General features: G+C 36.5%; 1 protein-coding gene across 2 annotated transcripts in view; it reads left to right on the forward strand.

Annotated features, from left to right (window-relative positions):
* The window catches only part of ELFN1 (extracellular leucine rich repeat and fibronectin type III domain containing 1), a 2453138-nt gene that overhangs the window by 1574743 nt on the left and 858665 nt on the right, over positions 1-19730 (forward strand). For both annotated transcript variants that reach the window (XM_044089550.1, XM_044089549.1), the window contains one exon: positions 2415-2476. The gene's annotated coding sequence lies outside the window, so the exon portion shown is untranslated. The remainder of the gene's footprint in view (positions 1-2414; positions 2477-19730) is intronic.

Here is a 19730-nt window from a genome sequence, read left to right on the forward strand (position 1 = left end):
CTCTTCATTTAGACTTCCCTTCTCCTCAACCATCTCTCGGAGACACTTGATACTCTGTTAAAGGCTTATGCTGAGGCGCTGGAGAAGAGAAGTCTGTTAAGAAAATAAATCTATTGGATTTACAGGTTCATAACCCAGAGACTGCCTATGCTTTGGAACAGACTTCCCAAACATGTCAAGCAGAGCACCCCGCTGTCCCTCTTCATGAGAAATCTTGATGAGTGGAAGGGAAACAGAAAATTCATCCTTGAGAAAATAAGGGTGACTTTCAAAATTAATGCACAGTGCAAATTGTGCTCTAAATTTGTGGCAAAGGTGAGCTGATTGCCACTTTATTCTGTCCCTATCTGACACTGCTAGCAATTACATGTAAAACCTTGGTTCACACATTAAGTCTATCCCCTGTAGTGGCCCCGTTGTCTTCCCAACAGTTTCCTGAATCTTAACTCCCAAAGCAATTAAATGCAACAAATCTTCACACTGGCTTACAGTATAGACAGAACCCTGCTCCAGGCTGATAGGTGTCAGAGATCTCAGTGACTTTTTTAAAGAACTCCCTATCCTTTGACTACCATGTAGAGAAATCCTTCTGTCCAGCCCAATTAATAAATTAATGTATCTCATCCATGTTAAAGGAAGGTATCAGCCCTCTGCTGTCATCAGATGAATTACAGATTGTAATGTCCTTTTGACTATCTAAATAATCAAACAGTTAATAAGAGAGTCTTGAAGCTTCAGCCCTTTTATTCCAACTCAATAACTTCCTGCATGGTGATTTTTTTAGTCTTCCATTTTGTTGAGGACCAGATGTTCCCTGATCCTCCTCCATCTCTGGAATATTCTTCTGGTACATATAAAACAGTGTAATACCATTGCCTCCTTTAAGGCTCATCTTGATGATTGGATGGGCACTGCTAAATTTATTCTGAGCCAGACTTTTTTTGTTTTTGTGGAGGCAGAAGATAACCTACGAGGGTATGTATTTCCAAGATGACTAGAGTCCATTGACTGATTCTGCCTCATAACCTCTAAAAATCTATGAAATCATTCACCAGGCCACAGCACAGCAATGCTGAATTTGTCAGTTACTATTTTTGGTAAGAAATCACTGCTGGTATGATTTCTGAGCATGCACTGTTAGTGATTTTTCCATTTTGTGAGATTTCTCTTCTCTCCATGTTTATGCAGCCATGGCATTGGTATGTGTAAGCTTGGACAGGGAATAGCCTATCACGTGATATGGTCTTGCTTCTCTGTAAAAAACACCTATTTTTGATTTTCATTAAAAGAGTGGACCCTACTTTAATTCAATGAGTTGAATCCCCGAGGATTCGAACATATAGACTTCAGTTTAAGTGGTAGCCCAACCAGCCAATACTCAGTTGCCATGCCTCATGACCCAGCTGAAATCCATAACAGCTGCACTTTTTCTTGCTATTTATGGTGGAAGGGGGATAAAAGCAGATGTAACAATCCCTGCATGCTAGTGTAGAAATCACTTATACTGGGCTGTTTACAAGGCAGGTGAGTACAGCAGCCATTAGATATTTTTTCTCCCACACAGTTAACTATATTATATTTCTAATCCAGAATGCATCTTTTTGACAGCTGTTCAACCTTTTGATCTTTGCCTTTGTTTTTCTCTGTAAACTGCTCTGTCCCTATTTCAATGAGCAACATTTCTCTTTCCAAAACATTTCTAGTCGCTATCTTTTTAACCCTGTTAGTGTCTCAGCCTCACTATAATGGCAATAACTATACTTATTTTGCATCTGAATTAAATACATTTTAAAATACCTAAGCATACAAAAAATATCTAGACAAAAGCATATTGTAATGATGTATTCACTGTGAAACGGCCTGCATTGTATTGCTTCTAAATGATAATGCAGTTTCAGGCCTGATGTACTTATATTATTCACTTTACTCATTTGTTGTGGTTTGTGTGAAATCATTCCTGGCTATCTGCATGTTGCATAACTGTGAGAATATAAATATTCTTTAAATATATATCTGCTAGTAGCAATGCATTAATGTTCAGCTCTGTCTGCTTCATTTGAGCTTGTTTTTGACATCAGAAATGTAAGTGATGTTTAATATGAGAGTAAGAGTGTGACAAACAGTTTTTTAAAGACTACTCATCACTCTTTTTGTGACAGAATTTAATGTCTTTGTCATCTTTATGTTTTACTGGAGGAGTTCAAATGCAGTGCTGCTATAAAATTTAAATGAATTTACATTTATCTTTGGCTATCAGAGTGGCAGCTTATTTTTAGCAGGATTAGTCCAACTGAGATACATGCATCTTGCAGTACAGTATACAATATTGTTGTAAAGAAACTGACAAACCTGTTTTATGCTGTGACTACTAAACAACTGTGCCATATCCATCTCATCTTGCATTTCTATTGCAGATGAACTTTTCTATGAAGAAACATAGTGATCAGGACAATAAACTGTGCCTGGAAAGAGAAAGGTAAGTACAGATAGTTTGTAAAACAGTACCTGCACTCAGTTGTCTTTTGTTCATCCTGCATTGGTCTAGATAGCATGATTTCCTATAATGCATTTTAGTTCTGGTCTGCAGACATTTTAAGTGCTGATTTATGTTTACAACATCAAATTATTTTCAGATTTGACTCTTGTGTTCAGACAACAGTAACATTTTATTGGTATAGTATTTATACTACTATATATGTCTTGTCAATTAAGAACATTTATAATATGAGAACAATGAAAAAATAGTAAACCAACCCCAAAGTCTCCTTTCTGAATTGGGATGATTTCTTAAGCCATAACAATGTTTCAGATACAAGTTTTCTGAACAGCTAGTAAGGCTTGGCTTTATTGACATGAATGTTCCAGTAAAAATGTAAAAAGTAAAAACTCTTGGGCATTCAGAGTCACATGTCATTAAGAATAATATTTGCATGTATCCCATAAGCCTCCAGTCTAGGATGTTTAAGATATTTCACAATGAAGAAGACTCTAATTTATCTGGGTCTTTCTTTGAGTTTATAGATATGCATGTACAGTAATATATATATATATATATATATATATATATACATTCACTTGCACTACCTAATGATTCTTACTGTCAGATCATGTTAAAGTCGTACATGACCATTTGTTAGTCAAGTTTTAAACAGGTTGCACCTCATTATTAACTACCACTTGTCCTTGACCTTTGCCAAAATATTCTGTACAAGGGTGCCTCTTTTTTTAGTTTGGTAATGTAACTACATCTAGTACTATTCATTTCTCACAATGGAGACCTCTCTGTTATTGTTGACATGGGGGCATCCTTCTTGTTATGTGCTGTAGTAGACATATGTAACCCCATTGTATTATACCTAGTAACATAACAAGGAACAGTATCAGTGACCCAGTTTGTACATATGTAGAACTTTTCCCTATTGAAAATGGATTCCATGGCCCAGTCAGACTGTTTGAATATCAGTAAATACATAAATTAATAAGTAAGTATGCAAAAGGTGGACAAAAATAGGGACATAAGAATCTAAAAAAGTGTACCTAAAAGATTCTTTCTTAAATGGGAAATTTTGAAACAGTGTATCCATTTTCGCTGATGAACTGGAAGATATTTTGTGACCAGTGAAGGGCATGGTTAAGCTATGCTCCATGCAAGTGGATATTGTGTGAATTAAGCTCAGGTCAGCAAAATACATTTTATGTATAACATGTTAGGCATCTTTCACATAAGACCTTAAACTGAGTTGGTGGTAGCTCACTTGGGTATAGAAGATCCCATTGCCCCTAGCAAAAAGGGTCAGGGAAGTTTCCCAATGCCTGGCCAAATTTGCCTCTTTGGATCTCCCTGAAAAGAGGCTACTAGCCTATATGGACTAACCGAGTCAACAAAGGCTAAATAAATAAATACAATTTAATAAACTAAGCTGCTCTGGTTGCCTCCCCTAATTATGTTGTGAACTATACCAAATTACAGTTTCTGAACATATGTCCAGTCACACAATATGAAGGTTCTGAAGGCAGCCATTTTATCAGAAAGCAGATAAATCCTGGCTAAAGTTGTTAGAGTGGAAAATGCTGAGACTTTCCAGACTGGGCTCCTCACTATCAAAGTGACACAGAAAGCCCAGCAATCATTTTATTTTGTATAAAATCTAATTTATATAAAGCAAAATTGTTTGCCTCTTTTATATACAGTTATGCTGTCCTGGTATTACAAATGGAACTTGCTTATTTGTTTAGGCAATTTTCTATTGTGCACTCACTTCAAAAGTAAATATAGGATAAATAAAGCTATACTGAATTGTTTACCTCTCACCCTCTCCATATTACAGAACAGATTTTAATAAAACGTATCTGAGGACCATAAAAGGAGCAGTTTATTATTTCACAAAGTAACAGTTTTTGACATACTAGAGCCCATATTATTGCAAATAAATGAATATCCATGTTTGGATTAGTTAATTTATTTAGTAATTAATTTAACTGTAAATAGTTGCAGCTTTAGTGAGACCATTACTAAAAAATACAAAATAACAGTATATCTGAGCACAAAAATAATTTTAATATTCATGAATCACAGCAGTTCTAAGCCATGTTGAACTGCTCAGAAACTGTCATAGTTTTATTTGGTTTAAATGTATATACAAAGCAATAATTAGGTAATATATTCTGGAACAAATTGATATATTATTACAATGGACTGTTTGACTGTACAACATACTGGATCGCTTTTATTGTTTGTGAATGCGGTTCCATCAGGACAATATAAAAAACTGCAAAAGATATCTGAAACCTTTCTTTATACTTGTGATATAACTAAGAGAGAAAAGGTATTGAACTTTGCCCGCATGAACAGGTAAGATGTGGCAGGCACTTTTTATTATTGGTACAGGAGAGACGGGCTCTTACATACAGGCACAGTGATTAGCAGCTCTACTTCACACATAGTTCATAGGTTCATAGCTGTTTACTAGGCTAATGACCACAAGGGTCTTTTTAAGCCTAGCCATGCATCCCAAATCTAATATAAATATAGTAACAGTCCATTCAGCATTAGTACTTCAGACAGAGTGATTGTCCAGTTCACTGGTTCGATTGCCTTCTGTGTGGTACCTGTATGCCTTCTGTGTGGATTTTAATTGGGTGCTGTGGTTTTGTTCACCATTCCCTAGGTCAGACAGTTATACTCCAACCTGCCGGTAAGGTGACTACTATATGCATGCCCATTCCCTGTAGGTGTGTGTGTGTGTGTGTGTGTGTGTGTGTGTGTGTGTGTGTGTGTGTGTGTGTGTGTGTGTGTGTGTGTGTGTGTGTATTTGCATGAGTGGACATGTGTCTGTGTGTGTTTGTGTGTGTGTGTCTGTATCTGTGTCTGTGTGTGTATGTGTCTATGCATCCTGCTGTAGACTGTCATCAGATCCAGGGTTAGTTTCTCTGCCTAGCACCCAATGAGCTCTGATGTAGGCTATGGCTTTCCAGTGACCCTAAACTAAATAAATAGGTAGTCAAAGAAATAATGAATGAATACCACACAGAAATACGTTATGGCAAGCCCATGTTCAGTTATACCTGCTAAAACAATTCTTGCAATCCCTGTTCAGCAAAACCTTTAATAAAAGTTCTTGTCTTGTAAGAAACTAGAGCAATAGGCACCTCATGTACTCCTCAATGGCTATGAAACACCCTGTATGACAGTATAAGACAATGCTCTGTGAATTTCCTTGTATCTTTAGACTGGATCTCAGTATAATGCAATATTCAGGTAACAAAATCTAACATTTTAAAGAATGTTTTTCCAGGGACCTACATTAGATTAAGTTCAAATTACTAATCACTTATTCTATTACCATCAATGTGTGTGTGTGTGTGTGTGTGTGTGTGTGTGTGTGTGTGTGTGTGTGTGTGTGTGTGTGTGTGTGTGTGTGTGTGTGTGTGTGTGTGTGTGTGTGTGTGTGTGTGTGTGTGTGTGTGTGTGTGTGTGTGTGTGTGTGTGTGTGTGTGTGTGTGCGCGTGTGTGTGGCAGTAAGATGTTATTGACACTTGTGTAGCTGTCCTGTAATGTACTACTAGGTAATTTGTCACAGTATTATTTCTGTTGATTATTGATAGTTTTAGGCACATGTCTGCCACTTATTGCACTGAATGAATCAGCATTTCAGTTGATCTCAGGCTGTGTTTCTAAATAATACTGCTGGATTTCTGACTTGGTGTTTAATTTTTGCTATCAGGATTAAGAAGGTAATCAAGATATTCAAATCTTAGTTTATTCTATAGTGCCAAAATGTTCATAATGTGTTTTAGTAAGAATTCTGAGTACCTACCAGGATATGTACCCCTGTTGTTTATGACAGATGGCTCTGTCTCAGCCTAGCAGGAGCACAGAATGTCAAATTCCAGTTCCTGATCACTTTTTGATAAAATAAAAACAACAGTGTTTTTCTTTGAATCACCCAAGATGTGCATAATGCTTAAACAATCCAAATAGCATCATTATTCATTTTAATTGTAAATAATATTTATTAGTCTGCCATAGACAGTATCAATAATGTTAAGTCTTAAGGGCATAATAAAGGTGTTGGCTGAGTTTTCAAAGTGCCTTTAGTTATACACAACATATAATTTTAATCTGGGCTTTGCTGCTCACGTTTCCCTGCTAGGAATGAACAGATGTAATCTGGTGAGCCAATTAGCTGTTCAGTTCAACAGCAAAAATAAAAATACACTAGGGAATTTAGAAGTTGTTAATCTAAAAATGATTACCTCCCCCTTGCATTAAATTACATGATTATGGGCACCAGAAAAACTCAAGACTGTCACCAAAAATCATGCATAGCGGTATATACTGAATTCTGAATATTTATCCAATATCAGTGTCAGTGGTATAATAGGTAGTGCACTTGTGGCTGTGGGTTCTATTCCAGCACCAAGGAGATTGACAGCATAAGGAAGGTGCTGCACTCTTGAGTGCGTCACCATTCCAATGAGATGTTAACCAGAGGCCCCATATGCTTGAGTTGGTGGTAGCTCAGGTAGATGTAAAAGATTCCTTAGCACCTATTGAAAACAGTAAGCAAAGTTTATCAGTCCCCTGGCCAAATTTCTCCTAGTAGCAGAAATACCACCTTGGGTCTCCTGTGAAAAGAGGCCACTGGCCTAACCTGGCCAACAAAGGATAAAGAGAAACATATATATTGCAAGTTACATAGTTAAAGAACGGTCGATGTAAATTAAAATCAAGGATCTGTTAGTGTCATAGCATAGGCTCCTACATAGTTTTTTTAAACCTACAAGATTCCAGTGGATCATTTGCTAAATATCCACAGTGAAGTAACTTGCCCTGGGTCGTTGAAGATTGGCATAGCAGTTAAGGTATAGGGTTTTAGTCTCCCCTTTGTTCACTGTCTGGATATTGGCTAGATGAGTAATAGTCTGTAGACTGATTGCTCATTACTTATCTATGAACATATAGCAAATTCACAAGACCTTACAAATGTATGTATTTATTTTGCATTTGTTAAATGGATGGCTTGGCTAGAAAAATAATCCCTTTTAGCCATGATGTAGGCCATTAGCAAAAAAAAATAAACTACGGATAATTGATTTACACACTAAAGAATATTGATATACAAGTAAACCATATTACATGAAAATTATAAATAGTTTTACACAAATTAAGAACAATTATCTACAATAAATGTAAAAGGAAATATAAAACAAGTACTTGCATAACCCTGTTAGGATTAAGAGTGGAGTAGAAGAGACACAGCAAATTACCTTAATATAAGGAAGAGATGAGGACAAGAAAGGATATGAAAGTTAAGCTAAAACAGGAAGACAAAAGTTATGAATGGGTCTTCTGAAATGTTTACAGGCAGAAGATTCAAAACAGGTGGTTTTTGGAGGTTTTATCTGAAAGTGTTTTTATTTGACCTGCATTATTTCAGGAGTGACTTCCAAACAACACATCAGTTTTAATGAAATGCTCTCTCTCTCTCTGTTGCTGCATGCATAACTGAAAAATTAAAGACAGTAGTTGTTCTAGGCTTGTTTGTATAAAATGAATAGGGGTTTGGAGTTGGCATAATGGCTAGTGTTTCCCTGACAGACACAAGGTACAGGGATTGATTCTCACCTTTAAGGGGGGAAGTGGTAGGCTTAAAATGGCTCACAAGGGCAGCTAGCCTAGCACTTAACTATGAGCCTATAATGTTTTAGTCAGTTGACGGATGAGTGTAGAGACTGAAGTCTAGCAATTGTAGTTAGCATAAATTGGTGGAAAAGAAAATGGTGGATCTTATTCCAATGAAGAGGGTGCCAGTGTATTTAATGCATGTGTATTGATAAATTCTGGCAAAAAAGTGGTTGATACACTATGAAATGCTGACTTTTTGCAACTCAGATGTTTTTTGGAAGTTTTCAAATGTGGCAAAGGCAAAGTAAATTCCAGTTTTTACTTTAAAAATGTTAGTTTATAGATACAGAAGTATAAACTGGTAAAAGCCTTTGTAAGTGTAGTAGTCAGTGTTGATATGAAAGAATTCCATAGAATACTTAATTATTTCTAGGAGTCATCTGAGAGATGGGATTACCTAGAGGATCTGGAGTGTTAAGAGGTAATGGGAAGAGATGTTGTGGTAGAGTTCCAAAGATTAATTATTTAGTTTTAGTTGCGGTCACAGTTAATTTGTAGTAGGAAAGCCAAGAACAAACACTATTGAAGAGATCTTGGAGGAAGACTTGTAATTCTGATGTAGATGGAGAGGATCTAAGTAGGAGGAGATCATCTGTGTAGACCACCATTTTAAGGCGATTATTTGAATTAAGGGGATATGGTAACAGGCAGAAGCGTGCTGGATCTAGAGCTGTACCCTGAGGAATGCCAGATTGAAGTGTGACAATAGTGGGAACAATTTGAAGACATGACTTTGAAGGTTCTTTTGAAGAGGTGGATATCAAAAAAAATTACCATTTCAGGTGAGAGGATTAAATATTTTAAGATGCTGTAATAAGAGTATGGAGTAATGTCATACAGGCTTTTTTATCAAATATGTCAGTACTGAAATGGCCAACAGACCTTTTATCCATGTTTCTGAGTAAAATTTGAAGTATTAAAACCAGTAAGTAATGTCATTTTGAGAAGGATTGAGACTTTATTTTGCGTGAATGTTGGGATCTGCTTATATAGTATATTTCTTAGTATTCTTATAAGAAGAAGAAAGTAACAATAGAACAGAGTGCTCTGGAAATGTATGTTGGAGATTTTGTAGATGAGATAGAGTGATAGTGGCTGTTTTATATTCATTAGGTATGTTATTTTAGCATTAAATGAGGATTAAACATATAACTAAAAAAATGAGTTGTCATGGTAGTGGCTTTTTAATGACTTCAGGATGTAGGGGCAGATTGAGAATTAGCTTCTTCTTGAATATGAATAAGGAGAGAGGCAATAAAAGACAAGAATTACTAAAGAAGTCTTTAAAATGAAATTTAAGAAGAAGAGGTGATGAGAAGGTATAAAGGGTAGAGGGATTTGTTATGCTTAGTCAAAGAATGAAATGTCTTTTGTCAGCATCTAAAAGAGCAGAGGATGAGCTGCAAATTCTATGACCTAAAATGGTTTCTTAACATCTGCTCAGAAGACTTTAGGAGTCATAAAGTGAACGTTTTGCTGAGAATTTGCCTTAAAAACGTTTGTAGTTTTGATGGCTGTTGTTTGACTTCATTGATTAAGAAAAAAGATTGAAAGGAGGACCCGTTGTTGGATTTGCTTATGAGACATTCACTGTTCCTCTTTTACGAAACCTTTATGTATAATTACTAACATTTTTAGTGCACACAGTTACTTTGAAAGTTCTACATTGTGACAATCAAAACTGTAAGGTCTCTACAAGGTAATAAAAACTTAAATTTATTATATATTTAACCATACTTGTCTCCTGTTCTCATTGCTGCAAACATCACAGTTGTATTTTGTTCTTCTTTCAAAAGGGACTCGTGCCAAATCGCCTACCTCTCCACTGGAGCTGGAAAGCTAGCCTTAGCCATTCACTTCCATTCTTCCATTTTTGTGACTCTGACAGCTAGATGAACTTGAAATCAAACCTGAGACATTGGGGCTGCTATATAACTCCCCTCTTCTGCTTCATGGAGATGACAGTTAAAATCAGATGTTACTTCCTGCAGGCAAAACTTACTAGGACCAACATGCTATACATCCGTACCATTAATAAAGGCCTTACTTGGTCTTTCTGTCAGTGTTATTACTTCTTAGTGGTGGCAACATTGCTCTTGATTGAAAACATCTCCTAGTCTATGTACGTTCAGATGAAATGACATAGTTTATTTATTTTTATTTATTTATTTTACATTTGTTAACCGGGTAGTGTCTGACAGGGCCATGGAGCCTGTTTTCAGTGGAGAACCAAGGAGAAAAGCTCCACACACAAAGTTATTGTACAGATAAACATAAAAATCATAAAAATTATTTTCAAGTGCAGTTTTTGTTTTTTTGCCTGCATCCATAAGGGGAATTACTCCATATGAAGCTGTGAATATGTCAGTTTCTAATGCCATTTAAACAGTTTGCTAAATGTTCTCCTTAGAAGACCCATTAAGCCTTATGAAATAAACATTTAATTCGCAGCTAACTATTTACCAGCCTTGTTTATGAACAAATGCAGGGCCCATCAGAGCAGTAATAACTATGATGGATAAATGCACCTTGAGGTCTTGAACCTTGTCTGTTGACAATTTCATCACAGTTTGTCCACCTGAGCGAGCTCAGATCTCTCTCTGGTCCTTGTATAACATTCCTTGTGATGCAGTGACCTTGGAGTTTGCCATATTAAGTGCAACTACAGGCAGAGGGACAATACCCGCTATCAGGGGTGTGTGGGGACAGAGTTTCCCATAGAGTTTGCTTGCTTAAGGTTCATTTGTAGTCTTTCATTTACACTTCTGGTAAAAGACAGGCAGGCTACTGTGAACTGGTCCACAACAAAATGTAGTTTATCTCCAACTCTACTCATACATCATCAATTAAACAAGGATTTTGTTTAAAGCATATTGTACATTTTATAACTAAATCTTTGGTACAACAGTAGTTAGTCAGCTATGTCAAATCATGCATCAGAGGAGTTCAGGTCATGGATATGTAGCATATATAGGCAATAAATAGGTAGCATGTCTAGGCTTGAAATGTCCCCCAGAAATGGTCACTTATTATTTTCCAATGAAGGAACCTTTGAAATTCTGATGATTATAGCTTCTTGTGGCATGATTACATGACAAGTGTGGCTTCAGTCTTTCTCCCCTCAAAGTAAAGACCCTGCTTGAGCTGCTCAGTTTATTTTATTAACAGCACATTTTAGATGTGTGAAGAAGATATGACTAGAGAAATGATCAGTGAATAAACAGGAAGAGATTTCTGCTACTGTAAACTTTTAAACTACCTTGGTTGTGAGCTTTATGCTTTAAAAGTAACAGTTGTAGGATTGTAGTATTACTGTCACGTAATGGAGAAAATTTTGGTAGCAGAACTGATTGCTGTTTTAATTCTGTTTCTAGAGAAACAGCATCAGCTAGTCATTCAAGTTTTTCCATTTTTAAATTACTGTGAGCATTGCATAGTAAATATTAAAGAACCTGTGTGGAGGCCAGATATAGTGTTTCTTAATTTATATCAGAAGTTCCAGTATATGTACGAATCCTTTTTGCTTTTAAGAATCTCTGAGATAATGCTTTTTAAACTATGGTGCAAATTATTCTATTTTATTGCAGCCCTAATAAATAATATATTAATAATTTGTAATTTTTGTACACCTCGTTATTTTGCTGTCTGTATGATATGTTAGTTAAATAATTCCTTAGTTAATTTAATGAGTAACATTTTTAATTCCACTTTTCATAGATTACAGCAGTGAAAGATGATCTACTTGTTTGCATTTGCTGGTTATATTGTGGTAAACTTATACATTTGGCAAGTTTAACAGCTGAAATGAGTAAAATTCCATCAAACCAGTCTAAATGTAGCAAGGACCTTGCAGTGGCAGTGAAAAGCTAAAAGGTCAAGACAGGAGAGGGCAGCATGAGTTAAGTGAGTGCATACTGGGTCAGGGGCTCCTGAATGAGAGAAGTAGCAGTTTGTTTATTTTATTTATTAATCAGGTAGGTGGGACAGTCTGAGGACATTTTTTAGCCACAGCCTAGGCCAAACATGGCAAAAGCAAAGGAGAAAAAGAATTACTCAGTTCACGTAGAAGAAGAGTTGACGTACGTTGAAGCTGAAACTGGAATCACAGAAGTAAAGTCTTTCTGAGTAAACATGTCACTATCCTTCAGCAGAGCAACAGTCTAAATACGAAGCCAGTCCTTACTTCTGAAGCAATTCATTCCACTGTACTAATGCAAATGATCCTAGGTTTTGAATTTAGAGTATAGGCAACTAAAGCAACACTTTACAAGATGGGCATATATAATGGAGGTAATAAATAAATATACTAAACATATCTACACATACTACACTAACATTCTGTGACTTCATCTGAAGTTGAATATAACTAAATTCTAGTACCAAGTGATTAAATACATATACATACGACTAAGTTAAGAAAGCTAAACATAAGTTAAACATAACTAAATTCTTGGATGAAGTAAATACATGTCTATACCTACCACATCAACATTCAGTGACTATATAGTGAACCAGATGAAGCATAGTATACTTAAGGTGAACACAGATAAGCATGTTGGAGCTGGTTGGAAGGACTCCCAAGTGGGATAAAAGGTACAGGTATGGGAATGGAGCTGGAACTGGTGGAAGTGCTGCTACTGTGACATTAAGGACATTCTACTGCAATGACATAAAGGTTTGAAGAGGTAGGTGTGTGTGTGTGTGTGTGTGTGTGTGTGTGTGTGTGTGTGTGTGTGTGTGTGTGTGTGTGTGTGTGTGTGTGTGTTGTGGGATACTTCTTGGATTCCATGAAGAATAATAATTATCTGTGAGGTGCACTGGCCTTGAAGGTTTGTTTGTGGAGTTTAGGACTTTTAAGTATGGCTTTCAGTGGGGATGTAACTGGTTTAGATGTTAAGAACTGTGGTGTGAGCATTGACTGATAGTTTAAATCTGTGTCATAAATAACCTGTAATTTTGCGAATACTAGCTTTTGAAATTGTTGGCACAGTTAGTGCTTGATCTATGACTCCCTATTGAGTGTTGACACTTGAAATGTCAAGTGCTGAAAAGCTGGAAAAAAAAAGCTGTTCTCTTTAAAACCTTTTTAGTAGGGCAACTCCCCCCAACCAAGCTTACATATGCCAACTACAAGATCACCATACCTTTGAAAATGGAATTATTCTGAGAAATGGCATCTCAGAGTATTACTCTTTGTAAGTCCATTCTTTCGGCATTTAAGTCTCTGTATTTCAGGATTCAATGTAGAGGGTCCCGACATTTGAAAAAGTTAACCTTTTTTCTATTTTTTTTTTCAATTTTAGTTACATTCTTTTTGTCTTAGTTGCTGTTTTATTCTTTATTTACTATTTATATTGAAATAGGCAGGTAATATTGGCAGAAAGGCATGGTATGGTAAAATCCCAGAAGCAGCAAACAGTCACAGCTGACAGATGACTAAACAACAAGTTAGATAAGTACACTTTTTATTTTGTTTTTCAGCTGCTTTTTTAATTACTCTGTTTTAGTTTATTGCATGAGTCAGGCAGACAGCAAAAAAGGTTAATAAAAAAAATGATCTATAAAAAAGAAATGAAACTTCCCCAGTTCAAAATTCAACACAAGTGCCCCAAATAACATCTTTTTTACTTGAGCAAACATTTCAAGCTTCAGATTCTCAAATTACATACAATCTTTAGGATTTTCTAGGTTAACCTTTAAAACTAAAGCATTTATTATGTTTATGAATTCCAAGAGTTCTCCAGAGAGACAGCAGATATATTTAGCTCCAGATCCAGCTTAGTGCCCAGTGGCTGGAGGGGGGCCCCACTCAAGCAAGGATACTTCAATGCTTAATAATTAAAAAACTACAAATAAAAATTAAAATTCCACTTGCGAGTGCAGAGTGTGTTTAAATCTGTGGTGCTAGTGTCTTCTCCTTTAAGGAGGACCATGCATGTGTCACATGAATGCCACTGCAGATGCAAACACATTCTGCACTCTTGTGTGGAATTTAAAGTAGTGTGTGTGTGTGTGTGTGTGTGTGTGTGTGTGTGTGTGTGTGTGTGTGTGTGTGTTTGTTAAACCAGCCGTTCTCTTTGTATGACAAATTGTGTGTGTGTGTGTGTGTGTGTGTTGCTAAGTGATATAGTAGGTGTGTGTAGAATTTAAACTAACCATTTGTGGATGTGTGTGTGTATGTGTGTGTGTGTGTGTGTGTGTGTGTGTGTGTGTGTGTGTGTGTGTGTGTGTGTGTGTGTGTGTGTGTGTGTGTGTGTGTGTGTGTGTGTGTGTGTGTGTGTGTGTGTGTGTGTGTGTGTGTGTGTGTGTGTGTGTGTGTGTGTGTGTGCGTGTGTATGTGTGTTTTAACATACCTCTCAACTATCCAGATTTAGCTTCATAATTGTAGTCTGTTTCTCATATAATTTATGGTTTTCTGGCAAATCACAGAGGACTGAAGTCACTAAATAATGACATGCACATGAGTTTTAGACTTCATATCCTTCAGAAAATGCATGTGAACACAAATCCTGTTATTCTAGCAATTTTCTAAGGTAAGAATAGTAACATTTAAAATCTATCCCTATTTTTGGGCCATTGTATCCATATTATTTCAGACTTTGTCCAGATTTATTGCACTAAGAGGTTGAGAGGTATACGTAAACTATCTGGATTTGTACGGAATGTCTAGATTTATGCCTCATATTTTTGGCCTATTCTTCATAAAATGTGTGGTTTTCTGGCAAATCACTAAGGATTGAAGTAACTAAATAACAGCATACATTTGAGTTTCAGGCTTCATTTCCTTTAGAAAAAGCATGCTAAGACAAATGCTGTTATTCTAGCAACATTCTAAGTCTTTAAGAGCAATATTTAAAATCTGTCACAATTTTTGGGCCTTTGTCCCCTGATTATTTTAGGCTTTGTCCAGATGTCTTATACTAAGCGGTTGAGAAGTATGGAGGTATGGTATGTAATGCCCTAGATAGGAGGAGGGAAGGTTAGTTAATTAACTTGATCAGGCTTGACCCTGTAACTTGGTTACAGGAGACAAGAGCCTGAATCCTCTACACCAACTACCAGACTGCTGAAGGAATTGTAAGTTTGTTTCAGTAAATTTTCAGGGAATTATGAGTTTCATTGTATTTCAGCTCATTTTCATGGAATTGTGTGTTGCTCATGCTATGTCTGTTTTCAATGGTGCAACTGTTTTGTTTAACAAATGGTACTCACAGTTTGTGCTATAGAATCTGAAAACAGTGTTAGTAGCATAATCGCCTTTGGTTCAGAAGGCTGTGGATTCTACTCTCCCACCATGTAGATGGAGTGCTGGTATTGCAGTGCCCTTTCAATTGCTGATCATTTGGTGCATTTTAAGGAGGAGGGTTCTACACTCCTGAGTGTGTCCTCCTCTGAATGAGATGCCTAGTAACTAGGAACCTGTCAGTCATTCCCTATTGCAATATTACCATCTTAACCTTTTTTATGTAACATAGACAGTTAATTCTTCAAGGGCAACAGGCACTGAATTTGTAGATGAAACAGTGAAATCTAAAATTGTTTGCCAGTAGTAACCTCTTCATTCGATACAGATCTCTTTAGTGTGGAATTATTCAGGTGACTTTTACTTCTGCAGAGATTGTGCTTATTGACTGCTATTGGTGAATTGTAATGACAGAAGTTTGAGTGGCCTTTTATGGTTGAAATTTTCTGAAATGGGTAGTTTTGTCATTACTAGTTCATACATTTTGTTTCATTGATTACTGGAAGAATGTTCAAAACTACAAATTAAAAAAAAAACACTCTAACAAGTGGTGTCATATTATACAAGGAATTTAATTTAATACAATCAGGAAGTTGAATCAAAGAACACATACATGTATGCATGGCCCTAAAAATGTGTGCAAGGAGCCTATGCTTTGAAAACAACCCAAAGCTAACTTTAATCCTCCACTGGCCAGATGCATTTTCTTTGCCATTTCAATGAATGTGAGTTTCAAAGGCAGAGTAGTTTACTGCCCATGCTAAGTGTTTTCATTGTGAGACTATTTTCTTTGTTTAGCAAAATGGCTATCAGTGTTTGTGCTGTTCTATTTCAATATCTGTAATTATTGCAGAAGTAAATAAGAAAACAGTATGCACACTGCTAGATTTGAACAGTGTTTATGGTAACTGAGGAGAAATAGCCAAGTAATGAAATACTGGAATGGCTGGGGAGGGGGCTGCTGTGGGGGGGGGGTGGCTGCTATAGGAGGGGCTGCTCCGTCAGGCCCTGAACTGTTATCTGGCCTAGGGCCCCATTTGACCATGATCCACCTCTGGATACAGGTATTAAAAAAAAAGAAAATCTCTGGACACATAGGAGAACTCTTAGGAAGTTCCTTTATATCAGGAAGCCCGGAGAAATACTACTTATTACTTTTGATCCTAATTATTTAGTCAGGTGACTTAGTTCAAGGGAAACATACTGATGACCTGTGATCCTATATGTTTGTTCATTTGATTGTTTTAGTTTCTGGCCCACTTTTGCAATACTTCTGCTGTTATGTTGATGGTAATAGGAGCTTGAATAACAGGAGCTTGCGAAAGGATAGGATCAAGTGCCAATGCCAGGTCTCATCTACTTGGAGGAGTGATGTTTGTGCTGCCACTGTGCTTTTCATTTGAAGACACTAGGTGCAGCAACCTTCAGGTTAGCCAAAGCATGTTTGATGACAAAATGGCACAAGCACATATCCTTGTATGAAATTCAGTAGAAACATGATGGCTGCCTGGGATAGCAGTAGGTTTATCACTACTTGATGACTGCTTGGGTAGCAGTAGATATATCACAGTATGATGGCTTCCTGTGATAGCAGTAATAATGTCACAACATGATGGCTGCCTGGGGTATCAGTAAACATATCACAACATGATAGCTGCCTGGGGTAATTGTAATAGCAGATGGAAAATATTTCATGCAAAGATAAGCTGGCCTTTCAATACAGAAGAAAAAGTGTGAGTATAAACAGAAGCCAGATTCTCAGTGCAGAAGGAAAAGTTATGTTTACTTCTCAGCATAGAGGGGAAAATTCATATGTTAGAGATATTTGCTTTGAAGAAACACTGAAACAAATGACTGTAAGGAAAGTTCACCTCTGCAACATAACAGAAACGCATTTATGTTCTCTCAAACAATTTACCTTTACTTGATTTTGCATGAATACCATAAACAAAGTTGCATGAATTCAGTAGTCTGCCTACAATGTGATTTGTATTTTGTACGTATGAAGTAACACTATGTTGTATGCATTGGTAATCCCATTTCCTGCCTACATTGTGTTTTGTATTTTGTACGTATGAAGTAACACTATGTCGTATGCGGTGGTAGTCCCATTTCCTGCCTACATTGTGTTTTGCATTTTGCACGTATGAAGTACACTATGTCGTATGCTGTGGTAGTCCCATTTCCTGCCTACATTGCATTTTGCATTTTGTATTTTGTACATATGAAGTAACACTATGTTGTATGCAGTGGTAATCCCATTTCCTGCCTACATTGCATTTTGTATTTTGTACATATGAAGTAACACTATGACGTATGCGGTAGTAGTCCCATTTCCTGCCTACATTGTGTTTTGCATTTTGCACGTATGAAGTAACACTATGACATATGCGGCAGTAGTCCCATTTCCTGCCTACATTGTGTTTTATATTTTGCACGTATGAAGTAACACTATGTCATATGCGGTGGTAGTCCCATTTCCTGCCTACATTGTGTTTTGTATTTTGCACGTATGAAGTAACACTATGTTGTATGCGGTGGTAGTCCCATTTCCTGCCGACATTGTGTTTTGTATTTTGCAGTTATGAAGTAACGCTATGTCATATGCAGTGGTAGTCCTATTTCCTTAAGCTGTACTTGTTGACTCTTACTAAGAGCTGGTTAAAAGTTCTATGATCACATTTGCCTGAAAGCAAATTAATGGATATAATTTCTGGTTGCAGTCTAACAACTGCCATTTTGCACTGTTGACATAATTCATAATTTTAAGATGTTTCTGGTGAGAAGTAATACTGATAATACTGGTAGCCTTCCAGTTTGATATAAGACGTCTTAAACAAATATGTAAGTGAAAGTTACATTTATTTATTTTTATTTATTTTACATTTGTTTACCGGGAAAGTCCGACTAAACACAGGTCCTTTTTTAGCGGAGTCCTCGGAGAAATGTTCTAAAGATAACAGAATTTCAAAATAGACAAATGTACAAAGATATAAAACTGACAAAAGCACAAAGTTAACAATGTCTCAAATTGATAAAGTCCAAATTTAACATAAGAACAGTAATGACGACAGAACAGAAAAAGTATGATTGCATTATACAGACATTATACATATATCTTGTTTTGGTATTACCCTTTCACTGTGACTTAACACATTATATTATGCATAACATTCCCTAAGATAGATGCAAAAGAAAGGGAGACAAATGACACGAATACAGATTTTACATGAATGTATTTTACCTCTGTATTGAATAATGTGAAAACCAAATACCATTCTAAACATATTCTTTTCCTCAGCTTTTTTGTAAATGTTATCTTGTTGAGGAAGGAAGCTATTCTGAAGATGGTCATAATTATTTAAGACTAACCTGTGGAGGAATAAACATGATGAAAAACCAGGCAGTAACTGAATAAGGTATCCATGAATGGGGATTACAACATCAGTGTATTTGGAAGTACAAAGCCAGAGATTCAGTTTCAGATAACAGTTCAAACACCATATCACGATTAATTAAAATGTATGAATAAACCGGGTCTATATTAGAACTGTGAAAGACCTATTCAGCGAATACATAATCATTGACACATATTACGTGAACCGCGAATACACAGAACACCCTAAACTGCGAAATTCAAAATCTCGAACCGCCATAGTTGTCCAACCCCACCGCGTGCTACATACTACCTACCCAAACAAAATAAATAAACCACATACATACACTAACCAAAACCTTACTTCTAACACTACACTAAACCTTACATACATTACTATCTATGCACTTACCTTAACCCCCACCCTAACCCTAAGGTCCGTAACTATCACACACTTACCTTATGGAGCTATACTGTAGAGGGGCCAACCATGACGATTCCACATTTCGGATTTCATGCTTCAGGACAATCAGTGTTTTTGCGGTTCGACGTATATGTGTTGACGTTTCCGTATTCGTGTAAGTGGACCTTCGTGATTTTTATAGGGAACCAATAAACCACATCTTCTTAATTCTGTAGTACAGCAAGTTCAACATTTATTTATTTATCTATTTATTTAATCTCTGTTAATTAAGTAGGCTGAGCTCAGACCTTTTTCAACCAATACTTAGGTATATCAGAGTATGGTTTGCCTGGAAGGAGAATGCACCCACCACCGCCACCACACACACACACACACACACACACACACACACACACACACACACACACACACACACATACACACACACACACACACAAAGACTCACACATAGTGTATAACACATTTTAAAATTTTACTGTTTGCAGGTGAGAAGTATAAT

This window comes from Protopterus annectens, chromosome 12.part0 (genome assembly GCF_019279795.1).
Source record: "Protopterus annectens isolate FY-2018-M chromosome 12.part0, PAN1.0, whole genome shotgun sequence".
NCBI lineage: Eukaryota > Metazoa > Chordata > Ceratodontiformes > Protopteridae > Protopterus > Protopterus annectens.